Raw genomic sequence first — 18,964 nt, forward strand, 5'->3', positions numbered from 1 at the left:
TGGCACACGCACTGCTGCGGAGCTCTCGAGCATCCCCAGGGGCCCCGCACCATCTGCAGCCCGAAATAGCTCCTTCTAGTTCAGTTCTGTCCTTTTTCCCACATTAGATCTCACTGGTAATAACGTGGCCAAAAATGAGCTTGGGATGCTGAAAAAAAAACTTCTGTTGGAATATGAATGTCATGCAGATGTGGTCCTGGGTAAATCTCCCCCTAACGCTGATGACTACTGAAAGTTTGACTGTAAGTCCTGGCTGATTCCTTTAATCCTCTCCTCTGTCTGTCTGTCTGATTCCATCTGCTTCTGCTCTCCGGAAGGACTTCTATTGAGCCTTCAGGAGCAGAAGATCCCATTTTGTTCCTCGTTGGTGCTGTGCCCGGCGTGGGGGGTCCCCGTGCATGGCCAGGGCTGGAAGCACTGTGCGAAATAATGAACCACAAGTTAAACAACGCTAAGCCAACTTCATGACAGCCAGACATTTTCAGTGACAAGTGTCTCCCTTGGGAATAACTTCATCAGGTTCAGCTGTTGGCAGAAAATAGCCTGAGGAGTTTAATAAGGGTGATATCCCTATTTCACAATGACACGGTCCCATGGTGAATTTAAACGTAGTTTTAGGCAAGGGCAGCAAAGTTGCTAAAGCAGAAGCAGACTTCTTTTTTTCTAACAAATCCTCCCGAATGATAGATGGAGCTTTCATAGCATTTTTCACAATCTGTTTCTTGGAAATCAACAAATGGTTTCATAACTTTTGGAAAAATCTGAGCAGGCAACCTGAAAAGACTTCTTTGAAGAAAACATCCTCAGGAAATCCCAACAGATCAGCAAGTTTAACTTTTATTTTGTTTCAGTGTTAACCACTAGGAAAAACTGTTTCTGCTTTGGAAACCGAAGGGAATAAATTGTGGCAGAGGAGGTTTCACGGCTTCATTCAGTACGTTTTAGGTATGGAAATAAGAACAAAGGAGGAAAACAAAGAACTGAGGCTGTTGCTGACTTGGAATCATGGAATCATTAAGGTTGGAAAGGGCCAATAGGATCATGTGGTCCGATCATCAGCCCAATCCCCACCATGCCCACTCACCACGTCCCCCAGTGCCACATCTACCCTTTTCTTGAACACCTCCAGGGACAGTGACTCCCCCACCTTCCTGGGCAGCCTGTGCCAATGCCTCACCACTCTTCTGAGAATAAGTTCTTCCTAATATCCAACCTGAACCTCCCCTGGTGCAACTTAAGGCCATTACCTCATGCCCTCATTGCTGTTACCTGGGAGAAGACGCCAACCCCACCTCACGTCTTTCAGGTGGTAACAAAGCTAGGGCAGTCCTCAAGGCATTTTGTGCAGTACGGTGTACACAGGGGCCTTGGCACTAGCCTCATAGCTGGGTTTGTTTCAAGAAAGGATGCTTTGAGACGTGGCTGAAGACATGGGGATCACATAAGGAGGGAAGTGCTGCAAGTGATGGCAGAGATGTTCAGTCTCTCCATGTAGCACATTTGGCATTGGTGCTTGGTGGCTTCATCAGGTTGAATCCCATGCTTGGTGTGGGCAGCAACACACAGGTATGTCATCACTCCCAGCTTCTGTGGAACCCCAAGAAGCTGATGCAGTATTTGCAGCCATAGGTTACTTTGTCCCAGGAACCAAATTCTTACAGTCACGTCAGACACAATCGCTATTTCTTCTGTGTATACGTAAGAGACTGATATCTTCTGGGAAGAAGAGAGCCAGATTTAAGCTCCATCTCTGCTTACTGTGTGTTGTAATGGTCAACTGTCCCCAGAGCACTTGGAAGTATTTAATCTCAGCTGAGCGTGTTCAGTCATTGCTCACGTTTTTGTTAGCCACCACGTAACAGCGGGGAAGAGGACAGAGAGAAAGAGAGAGGAACACAGGCAGCTCAGAGCCAGAATGTGGAAGTGTCTTTAATTAATGCCACTGTTAATTGTCTGAATTAAACTGCTCACATGTGACCAGAGTCCTGGAATCAGTGAGCCGTCTCAGAACACACAATAGCAATTGCTAGCACACACACTGGCTCTGTTTGATGCTCTCCAGTTCTCCTTTTGGCGGTGATTACCAGAGTGTGGAAGCAAGTAATTAGTGTTCTTTGGAATCTCTCTGTGATCCTGCAGAGGTGGTAGTGTCAGCACTGTGAGGACACAGAAGGAGTCCATAGGGCTGAGTCAGAGCTGAATGAGCTGAAATGAGGTCTTGGCCACAGTTCTTGAACAGATACAGTACACATAAAATTACAATACCTCTGACCTTAAAGTACCTGGTTTCTTTGCTGTCTTCCATTTATGCTTGCTGAATTTGGTACCACTGTAAAGGTTTGGGGTTGCTCCTCTCGTGCCCTCTGTGAGATGTCCCCTGCTGGGACCTCTCCCTGTCAGAAGCTCATCAACTATGCCTTCCATCCAAACGAGCTGCTCCCTTGGGCTGTTTTCCTTGAGTTCATAAACCACGTTCAGATCAGTATTTTAGTAAATAATTGCAGCCATCTGTACTTGGATCACAATGATTAATGACATTTTGCTCTCAAGTCTTTCTCTACCGAAGTCAATTTTCTCTACACCATCAGTTTTCTTCCCTCTCCCTTTGTTTCTGAGGTAGTGAAAAGAAGCACGAGCAACCGCAGCCTTTCCAGCAGCCTTCTCTCTTCCAGCTCTTGATAACATGGAATCAGTGACACAGAGTAAGGATTTAGTAGCCCTCCCTGGAGGCCACATCCTTCAGATCTGTGTTTGCTTTCTCTGCAGGGATCCACCACCTGATCTGAGACGGACTTCAGTACAGCATGAATATTTCTTTGCTGTGAACTCAGCATGGGTCTGACAAGTGCTGTAGCCAAAACCGAGCTAATCAGAGGAGCGTCAGTGGAGCCAATTAGCTCTCAGGCCATTCATGAATGTGCCACAGTAATTCACTCACTTCCTCCGCTGAGATAGGCTTGTAGGCTGTGAGATGGGCTTGTGGCTCTTCCTTCTCTTTCTCACACCTTTACAGATATTCCGACCAAAGGTTTCTCCCTCCAGACTGTGTCATCTTCTTTGCTGCTTCTATGGTGATACGGGTGATTTAAGCCTTTTAATATAGTTTGTCTCTGTCTCTTTTTGCCTTTAAAGTATTGACAGAGTTGAGTGTTAGCCCAGGTATCAAACAAGGGCACGGTACTTGGAGTCTGGTTGCCCATCTGATGGGTGCAGGTGATCTCAAACCTCAGCTCAGCTGTCTTTTATTCATATATCTGCAATGATTCCTTTGTAGCCCAGGGTACAAAATCTCAAAACCAGATTTCTTCCCCCACATCCACCCCTCTTTAAACTGAGAAACCCAGAGAGAGGAGTATTCAGCTACATTAGTGTCCCAACAGGACACTTCTTCTGCCTGTGCTTCTCTAAGTTGAGTCATTCTTCTCACACATTTTGATGTTTGTTCCATTATATTTAAATGTTTTTATGCAACTGTCTGGGCTGGATGATTCCTGTTAAAAAAATCATATTCCCTGTGGTTCTTTTGGTCACCTTCTTTCTTTTAAACTGTAATTGTGACTATGAAGATATAGGCTTTGTCTTTGGGGATCAGCTAGGAATACACTGTATAGGAGTTGCTAGTGAAGACTGAGGCAAAAAGTTGTTGAACACCTCACCCTTCTCCTTCTCCATTGTTACCAACCTGCCTGTGTTGCTCACAAGGGGGTTACAACCTCCTGGACTTTCCTATTCTGGTTGCTTTATCTACAGAAGCCTTTCTTATTCTTCTCCACATCACTTGCCCAGTCCAGTTGCAGTTGGGCCACGGCCTTCCTGACAGCATCCCTACACATCCTAGCAGCATCCCTATACTCCTTGTAGGTTGCCTGTGCCTGCTTCCATTGCCTATTTTCTTCTTGCTCTCCAGTTTGACCAGCAGGTCCCAATTCAGACATGTCGATCTCTTGCCTTCCTTTCCTGACTTCCTACACCTGGGGATGGAGAGCTCTTGTGCTCTAAGGAAAGCTTCTTTAAAGAGCTTCTGGCTCTGCTCTGCTCCCTCGTCCTTGAGGACAGATTCCTAGAGGGATATGTTGACTAACTCCCTGAAGAGATGGGAGTGCCTTTCCCAGGCACTGGCACTCTCACTTCATCCTACCATCACTTTGGCTGACAGCCTGGATGTCAACCTTAGCTTAGGCTTCTCTCTCCATTCTCAGGGTCATGTAGACCAGATGTGACCTTTCTGACCACTCACACAATTAAGTTGCTGTTCAGGCTCTTTCCTCTGATATCTTTAGTCCTGCAGTATCTTTTCCAGTGCAGACCCAGTCTTAGCCCACAATTGTCCACCCAGCTTGTAGCTATACCTGCTGATTTCCCATTCACAACCCATCTCCATCATCCACCCACATCCAACTCTTGCTTTATGCCAGCTCCTATGGGCAAGTTCTGAGGCAAGGACCTCCTCAGCTCTGTTTTTCTCCAGCATCTGGAACATGAGTTGTGACCACAGGTCCAAGAATAAGAATAACAACAATGTGCAGGCTGATTCCAGCCCAAGTCAGCAGTGCTGCACTCAGAAGGCTGTTCATAAATCAAAATGAAATGTGCTGTCTGAGCATAGCTCCCAGTAGACACACATCTGTATAACACATACCACTGACACAACTGGTGATGAGAAAAATATCTTAACATATCATTCCCACAGCCATGGAGGAATGGGTAAAGATGTCTTATTCTCCTGTCCCTGGGGTGAACTCTGGTCCAGGTAAATTCAGTTCTTAGGAGTTAGAGGTTTTAAAGGCATAAGAAAGGGACCATTAGAAAAGCCTGATCTGACCACACTGGCTAGAAAATGTCCATTAGGGATTCTTGTATCACGACCACAACTGAATTTAGAAGAAGAAAGCTGAAAAAAAAAATTACATCCAACTCTTGTTTCAAAAGTTCTGATGGTGAAGAAGCAAGTTCACCACTGGGTAAGTTACTCCAGTGCTAAAACCTTATGTTTTCTCCTATTCTGGATTTGTCTAGCTTCAGCTTCCAGCCATGGGATGACGTTGTGCTGTTATGTTCTACATCAAAAAAGAAAAACAACAAAAAACAATGAGAAGAAACCACAACCACTTGCAGGCTGCCCAGGGAAGTGGTGCAGTCCCTGGAGGTATTCAAGAAATGTGCAGATGTGGCACTGAGGGACATGTTTTGGTGGGCATGGTGGTGATGGGTTGATGGTTGGACGAGATTATCTTAGAGCTTTTTTCCAACCTTAATGATTCTGTGATTAAAAATCCTCATCCAGTCTCAGCATGTATAATCCAACCACCAAGTAATCTCTTGAATAAACTGAATATAGCTAGCTTCTGTCACTTGGTGACAGGATAACCAAAATTACCAGCAGCATGCTTGCCCCAGATTTTCCATGTTCCTTTTTCCTGCATAGACCAGAGATGAGTACTGTATTGTAGAGGCTGACCTCCAAAGAGCCAGTGAGGGAGTAGCACATCCAACCCTTCACCAAAGAACTGTGTTTATTCTGCTAGTAAGTGTTGCATAAGGACGGAACAATTTGCATTGGTCACTCTACAGAAAAACTGTATCGGCAAATTAAAGTTTGCATTTCAGTCATATCTCAGTCAAATGGAGGTAAGTGACCAAATTTTTTGCCTGAGTCATTGTCCCTTCCACACCCTGTCATTCACACTGGGTCTCTTTGGCTGTAGAATCACATGAAGAAAGCAATATTGGTCAAGTCTGAATCCTAATGCAGGACAGAGACAAGAGGAGAGAGGCATCTATAGTGAGCAATCTTGGCACAATGTATAGTTAATGCAATTGAACTCACACTGTGCTCAGTTTTCACAACTGGGTTCTTACCCTGATGAGTTAATTCCCTTTGATGTCTCTTATGTTCCTCCCCTGCTTTCTCTGAGTCTAAAATAACCTAACTGTCCATCTTGCTTATGGAATTACTGAACTTTTAAGAGAATACAAAGTGCACTCATGTGAGGATTTGGGATTAAACCTCTCCTGTTTATGTTAAACATAACATCTTAATTCTTCCACTGCTGGAGGGCAAATGAATCTCTGCAGCCCCAAAGAAACCTGCTTTCAAGCCCTAGAGCAAAGGTCAGTGTGATTTATTTCTCATTAGAGATGCTCTTTCCGGTAAAGTTGTCTCATGGTATACGACAGTCCTCTTACAAAAAAACCTTTATGCAATTTACCTCATTTTTACTTAAATACAGTCCATTGTAGGGCAACATGTGCTTCATATTCACCACGTTTCTCCTTGTCAACTTCAGAAATCAGTGGAGTATCTGAATTTTTTTCCAGGGATGTGATAAGGAACACAAGAGCCTGCTACCTACATCTCACCAGCACCCAATGATCTCTGGATTTGGGGAGTGAATCCCATTGAATCTGGCAGTTCTTCTCTGCTTCTTCCAGAGGCTGGGCTCTTGCCTCCCAGCCCTGGGGAGAGTGGGGAAAAGGCAGGGGGTGAAGAGGCAGAAAAAGATCTGGGGTGAGAGAAAAGGGTAGAGAAGGAAGTAACTCGTCAAGAAAAATTTAAGGCAATGTTGGATTGAGCAGATCTTGCTCTTTCCTGGTATGATAGGGCTTTCTGGATTTTTGACACAAGACAGGTGATGCTGGAGCTACAAAATCCATCAGCAACAAGATAAGCAAATTATTTGCTGGATTGTTTTTCCTGATAGCAAAGCTGCCTGGCTCCTCCTTGGGTTATATTAACTATTTGGGCTAAAACATCATGTTTTGCATGTTTATTCTGGGTAGACTTGTGAGAAAAACATTTTGATGGTCTCTTCACCAAGGAAGGCTAAAGAGTGATGTTTTATTTTACCTGTGTTGAAGACCGTGCTTCTATGAGTAGAGACAATACCTACATATCTGGCTGAAAGATTGGGATGGAAAAGGAGATTGACTGGAAAGATAAGATTTAGGAACAAAAAGTCAAGCCTGGTAGATGACATAGATACTAGCTTCTTACTGCGTAAACCAATTGTGAAGATGCATTTCTTAACTTATTAAGTACTCAGATAACATGGAGACGAGCATCACAAGAAAGTCCATCAAAGTGTTAAGTTTTTGCCTCTAAAGTTCTGCCTTAATTTAATTAATTAATTAAAGTTCTGCATTAATTTAATTAATGATTCCAGGACAGAAGGTTTCAGGACATCTGCACACTAAGCAGTGGAGATTAAACCATTGCTTTCTATTAGGGAAGATTTAGATTGGATATAAGAAAGAATTTTTTTATAATAAGGGTGGTGAGGCACTGGAACAGGTTGCCCAGAGTGGTGGTGGATGCTCCATCCCTGGAGACATCCAACATCAGGCTGGATGGGGCCCTGAGCAACTCGGTCTAGTTGTAATGTCCCCATTCATTGCAGGGGAGTTAGGCCAAATGGCCTTGAAGTGTCCCCACCAACTCAAACAATTCTATGATTCTATGAACCTAGCTGTTCTCTAGGAGAGCACAGTCCGAACAGCTACTGAGGGCTTACCACCCTGAACTAAGGCACGATGGTTAGGAGACATCAGAAGTTCTTTTGCTGCTGAAGATTTACCATTACCTACAGCTATGAGTAGGAGCCAGTTTGGGCCCATGTTTGCGTAGAACTTGTTGAGACACAAGAAAGTACCTTCTTTGTGGTTCCCATTTAAAAGCAGAAGTGTAAAACAAGCCAAGAGCTCTAAAAACCCATTTGTTCAGGAGAGTAGCCCAGTGCAATGATCAGAGAAGGGCTGCCTTCTGCAGGCACTACTAAAAACCCAGCTATAGTGAGACTGCTGCCAAGCATGGGCATAGCCTGAGTGAGGTCTTGAAACATTTAGAAGGGGCTTTTGCAAGGTGGACAGTCTGAAGAAAACATCTCCATTACTCAGAAGACCACCTGTTTGCAGGAGTTACTGGGAATCTGGGTACAGAGTCACCCATGGCCCATTTGTCCTCTCACCATTAGTTTGGTGCTGAGGTTCAGCCCTGAGCCACATAGGTGATAACATAACCAAAGGAGAAAGGAAAAACCTCTTTCTTATAGAGATGTATGTTAGTTTCCAGTTCTGATTAAATATATCCCAGCTGCTAGGAACAGCTGTGAAAGATTCTTCTCCTTTGCTTTTTTTTCAAGTGTGATGTATTCCTCCTCTTCACCATTGCCTGGTGACGGGGGGGGGGGGAAGAAGAGCCTCAGATAAAAGCCTTGCTCCAGGGCAAGCAAAGATCCCAACTGCAGTTTTGCATAAATCTGTCACTTGGATTCTCTGGAGAACAACTGCAAACTTGAAAAATAGCGTAGTGCAGCAGGCACAGGTGTGGACTCCTCTCTCTCTGTATATATATATATTTCAAATAAAAGTAGCTGTGAACAACCCCCAGAACATGACTTGCTTTCACCCAGCTTTCAGCTTTGTTAGTTCTTCTAAAACTATCCCTGCGTTGATAAACATGTTATTAGTAAACCAGAAATGAAACGATAATGAGAAAATTGTCCTGTAAAAGAAAATTGTCCACCATAAAATCCACAACGACCATCCTGCAGTGCTTCTGCTGCTTTCTACTCCCTCTAGGACAATCTGTGAGGGAGCTTTTGCTCTCTGTTACTTTTAAATGCAAATACATCCAAGATTTGCTGGGTTTGGCTTGGGGCTGGAAGGGCGGCTTGTGAGGAAGCTCAGTAATATCTTTCACCCCAGGGTCAGCTTTGCATCCCACAGTAAATTTGGCTGCTTCACTTGAAACAAAGACACAGTGTTGTTCCATAGACTTTTCTCCTCCATCCATGCACTTTCATCCCCAAGTGCCTTGGCTCCAAGTGGCTGGAGTACAGGGGGCCAGCAGAGGTGGCTGCGTGGGCTGAGCTCATCCAAGGCTCCCGACAGGCTCCTCTGGCCCCCCATGCCCTACCTTTGTCCCTAAATCTTTCATGTTCTCATCAAGCAGGAGGGTGTTTGGTGTTTGGTTACTGTCTCCATTGTAAGGGAGGAAATTGCTTTTGCAACTGCGGTCCCAGAGGCTGTACTTTTCTTTTGCAATTAAACCCTTATCAGACCTCACGCTGCAGTGATAACGTTGACTGAATAGGTGTTTGCTGACAGACATTGACCTGCAGCCTAAATAATGTAAGGAAAATGCTTTTGAGTTTTTTGGCTTTTTTAAAGTCCTTGCCTAGTTCATGGCTGAAGCCGTATTTGCAGTAAATAAAGTGAAATTATTTAGGACTGTATTGGGTACTACTAGCATCTGTGTCAAAGCCACTCTCTAGGCATGATGGGGTGACTTTGTTGTGGGAGCACGATCTGACAGGGCTGAATACCATTTTTTCACCCCAGCACTTATGGTGAAGAGCCAGAGCACCCTGCTTGCTCTGGCAGCGGGAGAGCTATAATCCTACTCAGTCTGAGGAAATGGTCCATCCACCTAAAGGGCAGTTTTGCATTTCAGTGCTGTTGTGTTGAAAGCCGAATTAATAACAAGGTTTGGCCAAGCTCTGCAAAAGTTGAAACCTGGCTTCTGGCTCAGTTTCTGTCTGACAAAGAGCAAGATTTTTATGTTCCTTTCAGCAGCGTTGCTTCGCATTGCAGCACGCAAGCTGTGGGTGGCTTCTCTTCAGATTGAGAATACCGGTGGGTCTCGTGAGTCATGGTGGGAGGGTGACATGGGGTTGGATTTTAAAAGGTGAAGAGTCAACGTTTGTGAAGCTTCTACAGCCTATGCAATTAATTTGTAACAACAGAGCTAGCATAAATCCTACCACTGCTGCGCACAGCAGCACCTGGTGATGTGGCTGTACGGCTGGGAGAAGTGCCAGAAAAATAGAGGAAAGAAATGTCACTTGTATCTTCGTGAAGGGGAAGAAGGTGTACTTAGGGAACTGCAGGCCTGTCAGCCTCACTATGATCCCTGGGATGGTGATGGAAAGCCTAATTCTGGAAAACATTTCTAAGCACATGAAGGAGAAGAAAACCTCCAGGAGTAGTCAGCATGGCAAGTCGCACCTGTCCGAACAGATAAGCTTCTATAAGGAATTCACCAGCCTGATGGATGAAGGAGGAGCAGAGGACATTGTCTTCCCAGTCTTCCTTAAGGCCTTTGACACCGATCCCCATAAGGTCCTAGGGCTGAGGAGTCATGATGGACATCAAGATGAACTTGAGGCAGCAATGTGCTGTTGATACTAAGAAGGCTCATGGTATTCTTGGCTGAATTAAGGTAAGTATCACCAGCAGGTCAAGAGAGGAGAACATTCTGATCTACTCAGTATTGATGAGGCCATGCCTACAGTGCCGGTTCCAGTTCTGGGCCACCAGTACAATACAGGCATGGATATGCTGAAGGCAGTCCAACAAAGGGCCACCAAAACGACAAAGGGACTGGAGCACCTCTCCTATGAGCGGAGGCTGAGAGCTGGGGCTGTTCAGTCTGGCAAAGAGGAGGCTCAGGTGATCTCATTGATGTTTATAAATACCTGAAGGAAGGGCACAAAGAGGACAGAGCCAGGCTCCTTCCAGTGGTGCTCAGTGCCAGGACAAGAGACAACAGGCACAAACTGGAACATGGGAGATCACCTCTGAACACCAGAAGGCATTTCTCTGCTGTGTAAGTGATGGAGAACTGGCACAGGTTGCCCAGAGAGGTTGTAGAGTCTTCTCCTTGGAGGTGTTCAGAAGCTACCTGGTCCTGAGCAGCCTGAGCTAGGTGTCCCTGCTTGAGCAGGGGTTGGACACAGTGGGCCCAGAGGTCCCTTCCAACCTCAACCTTTCAGTGATTTTGTGATTGTGTGATATGCAGAAGCTCAAGCTATTGCCCGCTTTATTATGCAAAAGATCTTTTTCTACCCAATATTCAGAAGTGCTCAAAGAGGATTCCCCATGAGTAGTCCTTGGTTCTTAAAACTGTTTCCCTCTCGGTTCATCTTTCCTTACAGGCAGTTGGCAAAGTGATGAGTCCTATATGGACTGGCAGATGCAGAGCATTTTATGAAGGATGAAAAAAATGCAAAGAAAGACAGTAAAACATAGCTGACTCAGCAAGCTGGGAGTTGGATTTGTGACACTGGGGTGTAATTCCTTTCTCTGCCACTGACTTCCTGTAGCACTTTCGATGGGGTACCAGAGGATAAATAAGTAAACGTATGACTTTTTCTCATTATATCCCAGATTCCCATTTGTAATATAGAGATAACATCATTTTATTTGAACACAGTGGTGTATTAAAGCAGAGATCCTGGGGTTTCACAGTAACAGAGTCATAGAGACTATATGAAAAAAGCTCGTCTGGTTTTCTGTAGGAAAGACTACTAACAAAGAATTTATAACTATCAAATCAAGGAAAAGAAATGCAGCAGTGAAAGGTTCAGAATTGCTAACTGTGTGTTGAAAGGTTCAGGAAAATGCCTGGAGTTGTGAGTAGGTGCCAGAGAATTTAATTATGATAATAAAACTTCTAGGAAGACGTAAAAATGCTGGAATGATCAAATCATGTTTAATTACGAGGAACATTTTTTGTCTTGGTAACACAGCACTGTAAGGAATACATGTGTTGCCTCCAGAAATGTTAGGGGCCAGGATGTCATTCTTTCAGAAACAAAGCAGACAAGAACTTAAAAAAAAAGAAAAGTCAAAGAAAAGCTAAACCAAACAAATGCCTCACAGGTCATGGTAGAGCACCCAGAGCTTTGTAAAGAAGGCCAGGGGAAACTCCCTGAGAAGACACACTCTGCTCAGGTAGGAATTCCTCTTTGCAATCTTTGTAGGAACAGACAAGCCTCTTCCCTTCTTTCTTCCTGTCCTCCTGGCTCTCATAGATAGCTCTTTTAAAAATGGACTTCATGGTTGGAGCTCCTTTTCCTCAGGTAGAGCCACACTGACTCCCAAGGGCAATGGGCAAAGTCATGAGGCTAACAGTGCCTGCTGCAGTGGAGAGCTACACAACCTCGACTTTGCTGACATGTTTAAAGGTTTGTTCAACAAACTCTTACTCGTTGCAAAAAAATCATTCATAAAAAGTCAGCCCTGACAGCATGTTGGCACATGCACAACTACCTAAGCTCTCTGTGTAGGAAGTCCAGGTCACCAGTGACAGTTTAGGGCTGTGCAGTTTCAAGATGAATTAATTGCCTCTTGGGTTTCCCTTGGCTCTGCAAGGCTTTTCCTGGGTTTGCACACACTGCCAGCTGCTGCACAGAAAGTCAGCAAGGAAAAATAGGGCTGGAAGAGGAGATACGGATGGGCCCTGTCTAATCCAGCTCTGGGTTGGTTTGCTTCTGGAAATCATGATCCCTTTGTGCTGCAGTTTCTGTTGTGCTGTAGGCCATTGAAAAGAAATAATAACAAGAACACATGGCAAGCAATGCAAATGAAAGGCTTTGGTCTGTGCTGTTTGAGAGAAGGGCTGCAAACTCCACCCTGCCAAAAGGCTGCACTGGCTGGGCTTCTCAGGAACTTACCCTTATGGCTTCAGCAAGTTCACAAACTGGGCCCACAACTGCAGCCTCTGTTGTTCCCTTAAAAAGGAAGATTCGATACACAGCAGTGGGATTCCTACACACATCAGTATGGAAAGTGTTCTTGATTCTTATACCTCATGGCAAATATTTCTTGTTGAAATGACATATAACTCTCCATGGGGTAACTGCTTTGTTGCAGCACATGGCTTGTCCTCAACATGGTACACAAAAGCCCGGAAATGATGAGGGTTCAGCTTCTTCCCAGGATGCTGTCCTGATGGATGTTCCGATCCCTCAGCAATATTTGAACACCCTTATTCAAGCTGTCGCCTTATTGCTCTGCTTAGGATTCAGAATGCTTTTCCTGGATACTCTGCAAGAGGATCCCTGGAGATCCCATGAAAGATACAAAATCTTTACGTTCTGTTTTCTGTCTCTTGGCTACAAGAGTGATGCTGTTGTGTGTCTCATAGATCCTGGCATTAATTCTCAGTGGCCTTCTTTTGCTTGCTATATCCTAATGTCTCAGATATGACTTACACCTTTACAACAAGTTCGTAGGTAATCCATCCCATCAGAACAACACAAACCTCAGAGCAGCCGCCTGTTCTCAGTATTTATAAGCATGTTTCATCCAGATTCCCAGAGCCATTGCTTTCAAAGAGGACAACATGAAGGCAACTTCTGTCTGTAAACTGCAAAATGGGGGAATCTAGCTGTAGATGTTCCTCTTCATTGCAAGGGAGTTGGACCAGACGACCTCTAAGGGTCTCCTCCAACTCAGATGGTTCTATGAGAATCCACTGGGCTGGTATGGCAATCTGACATGCCCTCCTACCACACCTTTTGGTTTTGGTTTACTGTGATGGCTGAGAGACCCTCTCCCTTTACCACGGTTGTTAGGAGTTTATTGCAATCTCCTCCAGGGAGGTTAGCACTTCAGCAAGGTGATACATCCTGGTTGTGTTCTCACCCTGCAGTGCAAGAAAATGCCTTTCAGAAACGCCTCCCTCAGTGCATTTGTCATCTTCCAGAGGTGTTTATTGACTCCTTTTTCACTCCCCAAGTTAAAAACTATTATTTGTTAGGCTCTTTTCTTCTTCATGTACTTTATGTTATCAGCTCCCAATGAACGCATCATTTAAGCTTTAGAATGAAACATGGAAATAACACTTAAGCCCCTGGGGAGATCATTCCTACAGACTAAAGGTGTTTTCAGACCACTCTGCCTGATTGCATCCTGATACCAAATGATTCAAGAGAGCAATCCTTACTCACTTCTGCCACTCTTCCAGTGAGAACTATGATAATACAGCACAGGGATTAGCAGGATGTTTAGCTTTTTAGATGCTGGTGTTTTTATTCCATTTACCACCTCTGTCTGCACCTAATTCTCAGATAAGTCAGCTCAAGCAAGGAGGTAACTGTTCTGATTTCAATGAGACAGAGTTTAGTCATCTGGCTGCCTGCTTTGCTCAATTATTAATGTTAGATCACTATTGATTTTGCCTCTCTGATCTTAGTGGCAAACAACTGCTGAAAAATGAAAGTGGAAAGCAAAAGAACAGGGAGAAAAAAGCTTCCAGAGAAGTTAGGTCATGTGTAATCCAAGGGGCCTAAGAATTATGTTGATGTGTGGAAAGGGGAAGTTGTTTTCTTCTTCTCAGATTCGTTTAGTTGCTTTCACTCAGTGCGTGCTTCTCCATATCCTGGGTTCAAGGATGAGGTGTTTTGGGGTGAGAGCTCCAGGAAAATGATACATTTATGACAGCTGGCTGTAACCTAGGAAGTTCTACAGGTACATAGTTGGTACATTTGGTACACAGATATCAGGCTGAAGCACTTACAGAAAAGATTAGTTACAAAATTAAAGCGATACATCAGCCCAGCTCTCACTCTCAAAAGCAATCTTCCTCATTCAGTCCCAGAGCGTACTTTACTGGCTGCAGTTTCAGGCTGCCCGAAACCTTAGCTGACCCCTTGCTTTCAAAGAATAAAGCAGAGAAAATGTCTCTTAAGTTTACTCTCAGGAGCTCCCCATGCCTCAGCCCTAAGCTATACACATCCTACACAAAATTCCTCCAGGACTACACAGCAGCCTTTAGAAGGGGAGCTCTGCTCTGCGATGCATCTCTGCTGCCAAAAGCTGTGGTGTCCAGCTGGGACTCCAGCACCCAGCTTCAGCCTGGAGGAGGCACTACAGGGGCTTTTAAAGAGGTTTGTTCTAAATGGTTACACTTCCTTTGCTTTTCAGAATCTCTTGCATAAATAGCCCTCTTCTAACAGGCATAAAATGTGATGTAATACAAAGACAAGTCTGACTTCTCTCTCTTTTCAGAGCATGGATTGAAGTCAGGTACCCCTTCTCCCCCTTGAGAAAGGAGCCAACAGAAGAATCAAGAGAAATGAAAGAGTAAAAGAGGTGGCTGCAAGTGATACAATGAGTACCATAGAGACGACTGCAAAGCTGCTTGGAGTCCTGCTCAACACTCTATCAAAACCTGTGCAACTCTGTCCACTCTGGGGGAGCTTAGCAAATGGAAATGACCACGTGTTTTTAACCAATAATCTACAATAATCACCAATAATCTACACAAATAAAACTATTATTATTATTATTATTATTATTATTATTATTATTATTATTACAAAAAGGGAAACAAGCAAGTGAAGAAGGGGGAAAAATAAAATGTATAAAGCGAGCTTCCACTTAGAGGTTTCAACCTATGGGTTACAACCTATGGCTTAAAGAGTTTTTAATGGGTTGTTTCTTTGTCCTCACAGAACTCAGCGTGTCTAGAAACACATTTTTTTGCAGCAGGCTTTCTATAACATCAGCTTGTTCTCGTGTCTGTGGCTGGTTTATTGCAGCAATTATAATAATTGATCAACTTGTAAACCTGATTATAAAGTCTGCTCCCTCATCTGTTTTCTTCCTTGACTGGCTCTTGCTTTGAAGGCGGCAAGGATTTACAGTGGGGGCTGTCTGCAGCACCGATCCCCTCCCTGGCCTTCCATTAATGTTGCCTGGTTCAGGAAGAACAGTGTAGCTCCCAGGGAGTGGCTGAGGAAGTCTGGTTACAGAGCCTCCAGCCATTAACCCCACCTTGATCTGGTCCTAGTTGAAAAGTGAATAGCAAAGTTGCAGAGGGAGTCAGGAAGGCAGGAAGAGGAGAAGAAATGTCTCTGTCATGTACTCAAACATCACCCAGTTCTCATGGGTCACACTAGTGAGATACTGAATGATACCCCCATGTAGTACTGTCCTCCTTCTATGCCAGGTGAAGCCTGGCTGTCTGGTTGGCTCTGTCTCACCAGCCAAAGAGATGAAGATATTTGCTTTCCATGACACAGCAACACAGGGCCACAGGTGCTGGAACAGAATGAAGCAGTTGAGCTTCAGTAGTGCTGCCTATGAGGCTTTCATAGCTCAAGTTAGGAAGCACTGTTACAGCCACCTTCTCATACACAAACTCTAAATTAAGCAATTTGTCTCTGTATGAAGGAACTTGCCGTGCACACATAAATCTAAGAAAGAACTAGATGCCCATTGTCAACAAGAACTGCAGTCAATAGTTGTTTTATTTAATTACCAGAATTTGAAAAGCAAAGTCTTTAGATCTCTGTGGATGGGAGACGTGGCAATAGATTGACATAATAATCATTAACTCTCCAAGACAAGATGGACCTTTAGAGATAGAACAACTATAGAAATCATTGCCATGGTAGCTGGATTAATGCTTCATCTTGAGGACATGAGATACCCAACTAGCAAGATTTTCATAGCAGTAATGACTTAAATTGACACCAGAAACTGGAACGCAAGAAGTTCCATACTAACGCAAGGAAGAACTCATTCACTGCCAGAGTGATGGAGCACTGGAGCAGGCTGCCCAGAGAGGTTGTGAAGTCTCCTTCTCTGGAGATATTCAAGACCTGCCTGTGTGACCTGCTAGAGGGAAACTGCTTTAGTAGGGGGGGGGTTGACTTGATGATCTCTAGAGGTCCCTTCCACCCCTATAATTCCATGATTCGGTAAATAAAATAAGTGTATGTAATAAGTGTACTTCAGCAAAATACATTCATTAGGTTGGATATCAGGAAAAACGTCTTTACTGAAAGGGTTGTTAAGCACTGGAATAGGCTGCCCAGAGAGGTGGTTGAGTCACCATCCCTGGATGTGTTTAAAAACCATTTGGATGTGGTGCTCAGGGACACGATTTAGCGGAGGGCTGTTAGTTAGGGTAGTATGGTTAGGTTGTGGTTGGACTCAATGATCTTTAGGGTCTTTTCCAACCTGAGTGATTCTATGATTCTATTTTTATTTATGCCACTACTGGTAATAATAATGGTTAACAACTCAGAAGCATTGTTTCATGTCCTAAGGAGCTTTACAAGAACTAAAGTCTATGCATTTGCTAATAAAGAATGGTGAATAAACAAAAATCACAGAGGGGTTTTGGAGCAGGCTACAGCAACCAACTGAAGATACATGTGAAGCCAGAGAAAACAGGTTCATATAAACAAGATTTAAATTACCTAAAAACAATACTGTAATATGGTCTGGGTATGTTTGTTCCCAGAAGTGGACAGATGTCCCCACCACACAGAGCCCAGTACAAGAGAGGTCCTTTTGCTGGGAAATTTGGAACAGATATAGGGGATGGTTCTGGCCAAGGGGTCTCATGCCAAGAAGCAGATCACAAAGGCAAGGATAGAACCACTGTAAGAGGGAAGCGTGAGATGAAAGTCTTGCACTGAATATGAATATCCAGGTATGTTAGCCTAACATCTTCCTCCAAGTTACTTTTATGGAGATACTTGAAATTGTAATAAATAAATAAAACCCTGCTGCTCCATAAGGAGAAATCTGTGATCAAAGTCTTCTTTCAAGTTACCATTAAAATTAAGGCATGTAATGAGTGCTTGTGCTGAAGCACATCAGCAGCTATTTCAGCAGCTCCGGGTCTTTTATTTTTCAGTTGTTAGCAGTGTTAGAGCTCAAACCCCTGCTCAGGCTTTGTTCAATAGCAGCACAGCATTGGTCCAATCACGAGTGTATTTCAGTCTCAAGACTCACACCAACTTCTTTTAAGAAGGGCTGAGCGCCCTCACCTGTCTGAAAAACAGTTTTTCTGCCAACATTTAAAGTCTCTATTCACAGCCTTGAGTAGCCTCAGAAAAATTCACCTTCTCTTCTTTTTCTTGCAAGCCAAATTCTTCCCAATATTCTTGTCACTTGCCAAGAAAAAAAGGTGAACATGGCTGAAAACTCATCAACCCATGCCTCCTTGCAGCAGGTGCATTCCTAGGTGTTCCTTCAGCCATCACAGAGATAATTCCAGGCTACAACACAACAAGGTCCACAGAATGATCTGAGAGGTACCAGAATTTGGGAGATGTGTTTGCAATCTTCGTTTCCATTCAGCAGAAGCCACAAGACCAAGAGGAGGATATGGCCCTACTCTGGTGCACGGCTATCTGGAGTCCTACTGAGGGCTCACAGCTTCCAGAACTCAAGCATGCTCTAGAAAAGCAAAAACCAAACACCTTAGGGGAGAGCTAGCTCCTATCATGGGTGTCATCTGGGGTCTTTGGGGCAAACTCTGTACAGTCACAATTTTCAAAACATGACTGTCATTGTGCTCTCAGTGGTTTGTAACACCTGATGTGGTCTTTGCCACATCCTGTCAAAAATGCCCGCGCAGCACAATTCACTGTGATAGCAATTCTTCCCTCCTCCAGGCTGAGAAGAAGGGGAAATAGCGGTGACTGCACTTTCACAACCCACCAAAAATGGCATTTCCAGACCTAGTGAGAGAGCAGCTTGTGGAGTCACACTGAGCCCTTCAGCCAAATATCACAGCAAGGCATTTGAGGTGAAAACAAGCAATGTTTGCAACTGAAAATATCAGAAGTGGATTTTCAAAAGGATTTAGATGGTACGATTGATGAAGAACTGGGTGTTAAAATGTGTATGCCACCAGACCTTATTTGAGAGCTCTGCCTTTTAAAATCATGCCATGCTGCCATCCAAACGTTGTTGATTTGACCATCTCTTTGCAACCACGGTTCTGTATGCTAAAGTGAATGATGGGAGCATGGGTCACCTTTCTTCTTACAGCTTTAAAGAAGATACAGATCTCCATACACAAAACAACACTGGGGAAGCATTCCTTCCAAGTGGAGCATGCTGCTCTGGGCCACTTGCTCTCCCTCAGCAAGGTGCTCTTTGTCCGTCCGTGAAAGCTCCATTCAGCCTGGAACCCCCCTTTTCAGTTCCCTCTTACCACAATTCTCCACTTCCCACTCAGTAGCTCCCTAAAATAGCCCCACTTTTACTTTTGACCATCCTTAGTCAAAAGTAAAGCTCTCTCCCAGCTTCTAGCACTTGGTCACGTTTGCTCGTTGATCTGCCTGTGTTTTCCTGGCATGACTGCTCTTGGCAGCAGCACCACATTCCAAAGGGCTTCAGATATTTTCTCAGTCTGCTGCCTTCTTGGTCCAAA

This window comes from Gallus gallus, chromosome 1 (assembly GCF_016699485.2).
Source record: "Gallus gallus isolate bGalGal1 chromosome 1, bGalGal1.mat.broiler.GRCg7b, whole genome shotgun sequence".
In the NCBI taxonomy this organism is placed as follows: Eukaryota; Metazoa; Chordata; class Aves; order Galliformes; family Phasianidae; genus Gallus; species Gallus gallus.